The following is an 11318-nucleotide window of genomic DNA, read 5'->3' on the forward strand; positions in this document are numbered from 1 at the left end:
ATAAGGGCGCAGTCACTCGTCTCTAGTGAAATGCAATTTCACTGGTTTCTCGTGCTCCTGCCTCTACTGAGCTGCCTATCCACAGCCATCATACACAGCAGCAGTTTTGTCTAAAAATGCAGTAAATTGTGTTAGCAAGAGCCTTTGTGGACTGTTTGTTCTTTTGTTTTTCTGGATGTGATAATTGAAGATTAAATAATGATACTACAATGGCAGCAAAGAGATTTTCCTGGCTGCTAGCAAAGGTGAGTGCAGATGGCTGTGAGCAAACTCCGCTTTGGTTTTGAGCCTTGTAAAGCAACTGAACTTGAAATGCAGCCTCCTCTGAAGCTCCTAAGTGCACAGCAATTACATAAAATTTGCTCAACTCTTCCTCGTATCCTTTGAAATCTAAGTGAAGAAGAATGCAGCATTAGACATTAAGATTGATAGAATCCTTGATAGGCCATAACAGCTCAATAGCTCTGTGTTTCCTCTCTGAATTTCTTCAGTATTCCCATTGTTAGGGTAAACTTGATAAATGCAAGGAGATAATGCAAATGGAAGGCTGGGATATTTTGTTGTATTCGGAGAAAAGGCACTGTTTTACCTTTGGTAGCTAATGAAAATGCATATTTTTGATTCTTGAATAAAAGATGCAACATTAGTTGCATCTTTGGAGATGCAACATTAATTCTATAGCATTTGCTGGCTTGCTATGCTCCCCTGCTTTTAAGAAAGTTAAACGTGATACTCAATAGGAGGAGCAATGCGAGCGCTCCCGATCTCCAGCAGTAACGTAACCCTAGCTACGTGGGTAACAAAGCTGTTATTCATGCCGCTCCTCCAAGACGGAAAAGGAGCCACGGAGTAGCCTGTCCTTCGGGTCTGAGAAAATGGGGACCACGTCCCTCGCTCTATTGGGAAAGATACTGGGAAAGACCTATTTTTCATCCTCAGAATAGGAAAGCCATGTCCATTGCTGGCTATTAAACAGCTTCATAAGTGATGGGAAAGCTGAAAATGAGGCACGGAAACTTGCCAATCCAATAAAATGCTGGACCAAAACGCTGGTTTTGCTAAGCTGATCTAAGTGGTCTGCTGGTTTGAGGTCCTCTGGTCTTCTAAGCAGTGGTAGGGGTGGTGTTTGGTTTTTGGTTTTGGGCTTTTTTCCTCTTTTTTTTTCTTACCATTTGAGATCTTATTTTTTGTGGTGTCACAAGTAAAACTTCTGATTTCATCAAGTCTAAGTGCCAAGATACCTTGTCTGACTTTCTTCACACTGTGGCTTTGAGGTTCAGGCTGATCCCCACATTTATGAAACAACTCAATTGTGTTTTCCAGAATTAAGCAAATGATAATTAATCCAAAATATCTGAATTGTACCCCTTCAAAAAAAATTAAAAGCAAACAAAAACAACATTGAGAGAGCGAGATGGCCCAAGTGAGCCTACATAGCTTGCAGATAGATCAAGGGGTGGCATTTCGGAGGCTCCAGCTGATTTTGCAGGATGGATTTCATTGAAAATAATGAAGTTTAGCTTCCCATTTTAGCCCCAGAAACACAGATGGGAAGGATAAGTGTGAATCTCCGGTTCAGTGTGGCTTGGAGCCATCTCCAGCAGCATTCAGCATGTTGGGTTTAGTTTGGTCCTGTCCCAGGCCCTGCTCGTGCTGCCTCCAGACTCAGCTTTTCCTGCATACTTTTCACATGTTCTTCATAGAGCGTGTACCTGCCCAGGCCCATGGCTCTGCACCTGATGGCTTCAGTGGTGCTTCCTCTGATTCCTCCTTTCACGTGCGACTCCTCTGCTAATGCTACAGCTTCACAGAGAAGGAAGAACAGTTGCCAAGTCTTTCTTGTAAGCGCTCCAAGTGCTCCTCTTCCAAGCGCGTCCCTGGGCCGAGGCAGCCAAGGGCTGCAGTTAGTAGAACCTCACCAAGGCTCTCGAGACGCGAGGAGCCGGCAGAGCTGAGACCTGCAGCTCTCCTGGACGGAGATGACTTCCCCCTGCATGCAGGTTTGGGGCTCAGACATCAGGAGAAAGGCAAGTCAGCAGGGGAGGAAAGAGAAGGGTCCGAACATCTTCCCCAATCTTGCCAAATGAACCAGTAAGTTTGTATTTTATTAAAGTTTTCTGGGATGTTGTCCTACAGAAACATTTTTCTTGGTTGTAATGTAATTCATCTTGAGAAGAGAAGAGAACTTCTTTGACAGCTACAGGTCATTAGCAATGATCTTTCTCAGGCAGGTTTTTGTCTTTGTCTTTCCAGTCGTCACTAAAATCTTCAGCTGTGAATCAGTGCCTACTGACTCGGGCACCAGCAGCCCAACATGAAGATTTTTGTATGACTTGCATATGGAAATACACTGTTCATTTAAAATCCTTGAGCTTTCATGCCATTTTAGCAGCTTCAGTGATATGTTTGATTATGGGACAATCTGCCCTCGTTTTGTGTGATTTACACTATGTTCTTGTAGAAGTCTCCAAAATTGTCCCTTAGTTTGTCCCAATTCCAGGAGGATTGACTTAACTATGAAATCTTGAAAGTATACATCTAAATTTCTCTTAATATAATTCCATCCTTGTCATTAATCACTTTGCATTAGCAAAATATGCTCTTGACGTGAAGGAATTTGGAGGGGGGCGATTTGTTTTTACAATTTCTGCTATCAATCTTAAAGACAACCTTTTCCATTTTTTCAGATTAACAAGATAAAGTATTCTTTCATGAGTTGGAAAAGCATGCTTAGAGCTCTCCAGCATTATTTGGAGTGTCCCACACCTGAAAAAGGTCTGTTCCAGGCACTCTTAAAGCTTAAGAGTTCCTAATAGCTCCTAACAGCTCTTTGCAGGGTTGCATCTATTCCCGGTGGCACCGGGATATCCTCGCGGTAGGACACAACTACACTCATCAGCTAGTAGGTGTCACACCAGCACGAGGAAGCAGAATCGCTCTTTTGCAGCACTTGTGCTGTATAAACTTGACGAAGGACATGCCTGAAAGTGTTCAAACTCCTGTCTGCCTAGGGGTGCCCAGTCATCATTGGGGCACAGGGATTATTTCAGTCTATTTTCTTTAGATTATGCATTTTATGGATGTTTCTGTTTGCTGAATACAGTGATGAGCGTATTGGGGACCTCGAGAAGTCTCAGCTAGGCCAGGGAACAATCCTGGCCTGCTCAGAGGTGCTGGTCTAACCCACCCCTAGGGATCTCCACTGAAGCAAGCCCGAGGAGAACTGTTCCTGTGCCTTTCTGCCTATTAGGTTTTCTTTTTTGTTCTATATATTTTTTTTCTGTCTGGATGGAGTTGTTTCTTGTGTAACGGAAGTGTTTTACTTCCCACCCAGCTGAACTGGCTGAATAGATGGTCCCTCGCCAGTCTTTAGTGAACTTGCTATTTATTCTGCTGGAAAACTTCCGTAGCTTGAATAGCCCCCAGTCATTAAGTCTTTTTCTCCAGGTCATGGTTTATAGACCTCTCTTCTTTCTCGTTGCTCTCTTTTTGACACTTCTTGTCCCCTGCTGATTAATCAGAGGAAAGCTGCTGCAGCCTTTCCTGCGCGTCTCCGGTGGTGCTGGAACCCTGCGACGTGGGTTCACGCTTGCTTGTCCTCGGAGCTTTGTGGAGCACAAGTCCTGAGATATTTCCCAGGCGGTTCCCTATCCATGCAGAAGCACCAAGAGCGACGCAGCGACTGTGACTGGTCCTGCTTCTTGTTTCCTTCCGCTCTTGGCTAGTCCCAAACTAAACATGCGGAAGGATGCGGGAGGTGAAATGGGGAGCAGAGGGCAAAGATGAGCATGAGGGGGACAGCAGCAGGAGGCAGGTTCTGCATGGCTGCTGCTCCCTTTGTGTGCTGATCCTTCAGCACTGTGTGGCTGTGCAGCACTGCTGGTGTTTCACGCTCAGCTTCCTTCTCATCTATCTTTTGTCAGCAGTGAGGGACTTTGCAATGTCCTCATGTGGATGGAGGTGTTTACTGCGAGCGTTGCTCTCATTGCTCTTGCCCGGGGTGCGGTGCTTGCCAGCCCCATCTGCTAGAGCTGGAGGTTCTCATCACCTCCTGGCCTTTCAGGATGAGTGCACCAAGTCCTCAATGTCTTGTAGAGCCCCCTTCACCACAATGAGAATCTTTATCCCTCTCTAGCTGCTGGTCCAGATAACCCATTAATGAGTCTATTACAGTTGCCAGCTGGATTAGGTCCCAACCTAAGACTATTTTAGGCACATATGTAGCTTGGATCATGTGAGTGGCTGCACCGAATTGGATTCACTTCTGGGGGTTGACCGTGGAAGGATAGAGGGGGAGCTCTGCGGATGTTAATGAGGCCTTCGCTTCTTCATTATGTTCTTGATTAATGTGCTTGGCTTTCCCAGCAGCACAAGTTAACTCTGAGTGGCAGCAAGTAGCTGCCACGGTTTGTTAGAGCATTAATTATTTGTGGATGGAGAGTTTGTGTTGGTCGTTTTGTTTGAAACTAAGCAGTAGCCTCAGTGATGAAGACTTCTATGAGGAAAATAGGCCGAAGATGATCGGTCACATCATGATCTTTTGTGATCGGAGCAGCTCAAGCGATAGCCGAGGAGTTTGAAAAACACGTGGGAAGGTTGTAAAAAGAAGATTAACTCCCTGTGATTTCTCTTATGACTTAGACCACATAGAAATCAGTACAAACTTATTCGAGCTGGTTTTCCTGGACTTTTGTGCCTACTGAAATTCAAAACTCGTGAGCGTGTTCAAGGAATTGATGTGAGGTTCTTCATTCTGTATGAAAAGCCTGAACTTTTGCCTCTAGCTTATTTTTAGTTCCAGAAATCAAAGGAATTGATTAACTAGGAGTCTAACCAGAATTAGATGTCGAGCAGTAAGGAGCAGTATATGGGGGGAGAGAGGTACTTAAAGTGACAAAAAAGTGCTGCCTTGATCCCTCCAAAGAGTCACAGGAAATAACCCCGAGGTGTTTTTTCTTGCTCAGTTTGTTTTGCATGAGCTGAATGAGAAAGAGGAGGCAGGTTTGCCAAGCAGTGCGATGAACGAAAGAACCAGCAGACCAGGACCCAGGTGGCTGCAATGCTCCAAGAAGCGTGGATTGTAAGAGTACTATGGGGGCAGTACTATGAGGCCCCTGGAAGACCTAACCCGTAAATATGTAAAGGTGTATTAATTTGTAAATAAGCACTTAACACTGAGGTCTTCTAGCTGCTGACTAACCACAGGAGTTGCTTCCTACAGAGTACCCCAACTCTTGGGTTTGGGCATCTTCCTGATTTTCATGTGGCTACGTTGTCCATTTAGGAAGCAGCTACTCTTCAAAGGATTTTACTTAATCGGATAAGAAAATTAATGACCAGAAATAAACTGTTTTTATTGATGAAGTAATTTTCACCCACTTATTTAGAAAGAAGCAGCCTTGCTCTGCAGGGCAGCTGGCCAAACAAGTCCCAGCCTTGACTGGTATTCGACGAGCATGAAGTTGTGGCTGAATTGCAATTGCTGCTCAGGATTGCCTAGTAAATGGTTTGGGGAAAGTATTACAATTTGGGGAAAAGAAAGAGCTCTTCAAACAGAAGAGAGGTCTAAACTTATAATAAATAATGTTTGTAGTAACTGGGTACTCTGTGCTTAGCCTAAGAGGTTGCCAACAGAGTGGGAGAAAGCTGTAGCTGGGATTTTGCTGCTCTGTCTGCAGGTTCTCTGCTGCGGGAACTGGAGGCCTCATTTCGCTCCAGCTCACCACAACAGCCAAGTAAGCGGATCAAATCTGGCCTGGCCATCTTTACATTCATATTATGGAAGTTTATCTCATCCTGTCTCATAAAGATTCTTTTTAGCCAGCTTGGGAGCAGCTTAAAAGAGAATTAAGAAAACAAAGATGCAATCTTGGAGTGACATGCTATAATGAGACCTTTCAGTCTCTCCAAACTTTCTCATTAACTTGCACCAAATGCAGACTTCAAAATTACAAAAGGATTTTTCTCTCGTAGCCCATAAATAGTCTGTGCTTAGAATATACCGCATTGTCTCAATCTTCTTGGCTTTTTCCCAAAGCAGCTTCTTTTGGCACGCCACAGTTGATGGGAATGATATTGTAGGAAGAACAAAGTACAATTTTTCCGAAGGAAATAATAAATCTGCTATGGGCTTTCAAAGCAGCTAACTTAATCAGCAAGTGATTTCTTTTAAGAATGTAGGAAGAACATAGATGTTATTTGGGACCATTTAACATCTAAAGACCTTGCAAAGTATTTCCCGATGGTTCCCCCACTTCTTTTGTTTATTTTTGTATTTTATCGAACTTAGAGCTTTTTAAAATCTATATTAAACATATGGCAACATCACATTGAAGTTCTGCCAAACTGCCTATATGAGCAATTACTGTTCCTCTCTACACAGAATCATTTTTATCCACTTTGCCATTCCGTTACTTCATATTTTATCTGCGTACGATGCAAGCCCAAAGAAGACCACGGGCTGAAAAGCAACTTCGTTGACAAAATAAGGGAAGCAGACAATATAATTAGGTTGCTGACACTCTGTATCCAAGACCCATGACCTAAAATCAAGAGGTAAAAACCAAGATGTCTTGAACAAATCAAAACAAACTGTTAATCCGTTGGCCAAGTTTATCTACATCAGAAACACAAACGTTTGTATTTGTTTTATAGCTTAATCAAGCAACCAGTGCACTTGATGAGAAGCTTGTGTTAATTCGACCTCAGTGGGAACTGGCTCAGGTGCTTAATCAGGTCAGATACCTGACCTCAGCCCAAAGGAGGGCTCTTGGCTTTGGGGCCATCCACAGCTCAAAGGGCCCTAATAAGGGCTGGAACTGCCTCCAAACTGGAAGAATTTTGTGTGTGATGGTGGCAAAGGGTGCAAGGATGGAAATATTTCTCCCCTTTCCCCAAATCGTGCAAAATCTTTTGGGGAAATTTGCATATTAATTTCTTCTTGGAATTTGAAGGTAGAAGGGGAGGTAAATCTGTGTAAATCTGGCTGTGGGGATCCCTGCGAGAGGCGAGGCGGATCTGAGGACAGAGCAAGGTTTGTGCGCTCATGACAGACCAGCTCGCATGTACGTTGGACAGGTATTCATCATGGATTTTTTCCTAAAGAAAATATATATTTTTAGTGGGAATTACCTGTTCTTTGCTTGCTTCTTGAGAAGGGTGAGTGCAACTTTAAAACATATAAACCATAGTATAGAAAGAAGTGCCCCTGGCCGCCTCTGAAAATTTGTAGCTGCTTGAGAAACAAATAGCCCCGGAATATTAAACTGGCAAAACAGCTCGTATCGTTGCCCTAAATTCTGGTGAATGTTTCCGTACCTCTTGCTGCTTGCATTCTGTTTTTCTAATATGTCCATAAAAAGTTCTCACATTTTTGAAATTCCCGTGTAGGGTGGTTTTCCTGTATTCATCCCTACTGGCATTTTAAAAATTTTAACTAATTTTAATGTTGTGATACTGCTCTGTTCGGCATAAGAGGGGAGACAGAGCAAGAAACCTTTTGCAGAGAGGATTAAAGTCCTCAAAAAATCCCTAGGAGCTCTCGTAGTGAGTGGGACGGAGAGCGGACAGTGTTTGCATTTCCACACAGATCCTGGAGAAAGAGTTAACTGTGTCCAGAGCTCTCAGCTTCGTTTCCAGTTTTCCACTAGCCTGTAAGGAAAGGCCGCAGTGCCTCACACCAAACCTCTCATTAGCCTCCCGATTAGTTTTCACTCCAGTAAATAAAGCAATGGTGCTGCCAGCAGTTAATAATGGGCAATCGGGGTCTCTTTCAGAGCTGTCACTTTTCTCCCTGTTCTTTGCAAAAGAAAAAATTCCGGTGTGAGATGCAGGGGGGAAAAAAATCCTCTTTTTATTCCACTGTTTTTTTTTTTTTTCTTTTGATTCCTTTATTTCTTGGCCGTGCTTTCACGCCCTGCTTCCTCGGGCTGGCGCTGCTGCACAGGGGCGCCCTGCGAGGCTCCCCTCGAGGCAGCCGCCCCGTGTCCTCCTGCAAAGCCCCGTGCGGGGCAGGAGCCCCGGAGCCTTCCCGCTGCAGCGACGGAGACACCAGCAGAGACACCCTGGGGAGCAGGCTGCTCAAGTGGTGTCCTCGCTGGCTCTAACCAGCGTGCCGAGCCAGGGCTCCCGCTGCTGCAGCGTGCTGCGGAACCAGCCCACACACCTCCTAGCTGGGTTTGCCTGGGAAATACGACGTTACACGGTTGGGCTCGGGTGCCTTGGTGTTGCAGCTGTCTTGGAATAGGAATGTGCTCCGTAGGGACTCGGGCGTTATATTTTTTTTTTGTACTCCGACCCTGTTACATTTCCAAACCTTAGAGAAATTCTTGGAGTGCGTACGTATGCTTTTGCTGTAGCTCAGCCCCGTGCGCTGGTTAATTAATCGAGTTTCTTGGCAAGGAGAGGGCTGCAGTCCTCCTCTGGGCATGTGGGATTTTCCCAGTCACCCAACGATGGCTTTTCCCAAGTCTGCGGTTCCCTTTCCCCATGCATTTACTTCTCCATGTTGCACTTTTCCCTTGCCCTTGAGGTAATCTTCACTTTTTCCCTCCAATTTTTCTTGATATCCTCCTCTTTCTGCAAACCTTATCTCATTCTGATAATACTTCCTCGTTTAATTGAAGTGCTGTTTTGTTTTACATCGAACAGGTTGGTTGCAGCTGGTTTCTGTTGAGCTGTCCTCTCTCCAAGGGAGAGCTGAAAGAAACCCCATTTGTGCCTCACCATTGAAAAGGAAGGGATGTTGAGTTGATGGAAAACCCTTTTTGGAGATTCCTCTGTAGATTGGGGGGGAGGATGAGACTGGATGCACTTAAAACAAATATTTTACCGTTTTTTAATCTCTCTTCAAGGGATTTCTAAGCTGAGAAATGTATGTAGTCTAATGAATGGCATGACTGCCTGCCCCGTGTGTCTTTTCTTCTTCAAAAATGCTGTGCTCTAGCAGTATTTCTAGTTTTATGACTGGGAAATCTTTTCTAAATGCTAGAGACCAGAATGCCATAGATATTTAATTTCTTTCCGAGGACTGGAAAAATCAGTCTTTCTGAAGTCGGAGAAGGAGAAACCATTTAGACTGCTCAATGAATATTCTGGCTCCGAAAATCTTTTAAACATGATTAAATGTTGTTAGTTATGTCACTAGTTCTGTGTGAAATCAAGCACTGTTGGGGCATGCAAGAAGCTAAGCCTAACATCTGTAATATGGTTATAAATAACGATAATTTAGTGTATGTCTCCAAGCTATTGTCCTTGAATCTTCTATCAATTAAGATAAATGCAATTAAACTTGCATAAAGTTTTGAAATGTGATCCTTTCAGGCTTGTTTCCGTGGCATAAGGTTTCATATCCTTGACGCTGATCTGCAATTTCTTCTTGCTGTGACGGTCCTTTCTGAGAAGGGCGCTCTGCGGGATCAACGTGCGCTTGGGTTCGGGTCATGGCTGGAGATCATCTCCCTGCATCCAGAGTGGTTCTGTGGTGCTTCTGCTTCCCTTTTTGGAGATAAAGCAATGGGAAAAATCAAGCTGTGTTACTCCATCAAATTATAAGAATCTTTCTGAACTGTATCTAAAATATGTGAGTTTGCTAAAGTTTCCAGCAGGAGATTCAAGGTGAGAGCCTAGCTGATGAGGTTAGCAGGACCAGGAGCTCTTGGTTTTGGACTGAGCCCCAAATCATGAGGAGCCAGGAGAAGGCTTGAAAAGAGGGCTGCTTGGAGAGCAGGAGTGCAGCGTGCCATTCGTGCGTTAGCACCTCTGTCGTTCCCTGTGTTTTTCCTGGAAATCCAGCCCCAACTCCATCGAGCCCAAAGATTAATGACAAAGATTAATGACTGATGATTAAAGACTTTGTCTTTCTAAAATCTTGATCTCGGGGCAGGAGGTTATAGCAAATATGCAGTGCACCTTCTGGGGGCTATCGGATATTGCAAGGACTGAGCTGTTCTTTCAGAAACGCAGAGTGCTGGATGCTCTTGGCAAGGCTTCAGTGAAGATATAAAGCTGATTAAAACTGGCAGGAGAAGGCTTTTAAAAAGGATATAGCATAATTTTAGACAGGCATGTTGCATCTGATGCTGGTAGAAGAGAGCTATAAATACACTTTATAGGGGAGTTAATGTCTCTGAGACAAGGGTGCAAAGTTCAGCCCTTTGCCTAAATTAGACTAGTTTATGATGGACACTGAAAATTACAAGATAATAGGCCCAGTTTAGCTATTTCCCTGGATTTACAGGAAATTTGAGGAATCTGATCCAGCAGATTAAGAACCACAGATACATCCTGCTGTTGGCATGAGCCACTGCAGCTGAAGAAATGGCTTTGCTGTTCCCCGTGTATGAAATGAGCATTCACAACCGCTGCAAGCAAGTGGATGAATAAAGTGCATTGAAAGCTGGCGCTGAGCGAAGGGCTGCTGATGTGTTTCAGGCCAGCGTGTCCAAAGAGACTTCAAAATTGAAGGCTATTTTTATACAATGGGTCCAGGCAGTGTCACAGCATTTGTTAAGGCCAATAAAAATAATAAAAATCATGTTCCTTTAAGACAAAAGCAGGATTTAGTATCAACAGAGCTAATCCTGCGAGACAGTTTTGTCTGGTTGTTAATTCTTTCATTTCACCTTTTAAAAGAATGAACAAAAACTAATAACTGCAAATTGCCGGCCTACAATGCATTGGGATTATCCAGCTGAACTCGGAGCGAGCTGCAGCCCTTGGCTGGAGCGCTCGGGGTAATTGCTGCACGTGAGTTTGCCTTCGAGTGTCGTGTGTCAGCGTCCAGAGCCTCCACAAACGGCTGCGTTTGATGCTGTGGCGGTGCTGAGCAATTCTCCCTGGGAAAAGAAATACAGATCTTTTGTAATGAGTTGCCTGGATTTTCTCTTTTTTTATTTATTTTTTTTTCTTCTTTTCCCCTTATTATTGTCAGTTATTTGTCTGCTCCTCTTTAATTCCTCTAGAATTTATAATATTTCATAACCTATGGAACTTCACAAGCTCTTTCAACACAGTTTTATATACAAACTTGCCGGAGTGTTTGAAATTACTCTGTATTTTATACATACGCACACAGAGACATAGGTAGACCTTCTCCTGATGAAGCAGCGAGTGAAATGCACTGATGGATGCCAAGCCCTTTCCGCTCGCACGCTTTGACCTCATTATCTCGCTTCTGAAGCCCAAGGCTTTTATAACCTTTACGAGATGCATGGCCTTGTTATCCCAATAGTGCTGTGGGATTTCTTGCCCGTCCTCTCCAAGGTCTTTCATCTTCCCAGCTGCAAGCTGCTGCAGAGCTTGCTGCTGCTTTTGTCTTC

This window comes from Nothoprocta perdicaria, unplaced genomic scaffold (genome assembly GCF_003342845.1).
Source record: "Nothoprocta perdicaria isolate Ctin4 unplaced genomic scaffold, notPer1 scaffold_84, whole genome shotgun sequence".
Lineage (NCBI taxonomy): Eukaryota > Metazoa > Chordata > Aves > Tinamiformes > Tinamidae > Nothoprocta > Nothoprocta perdicaria.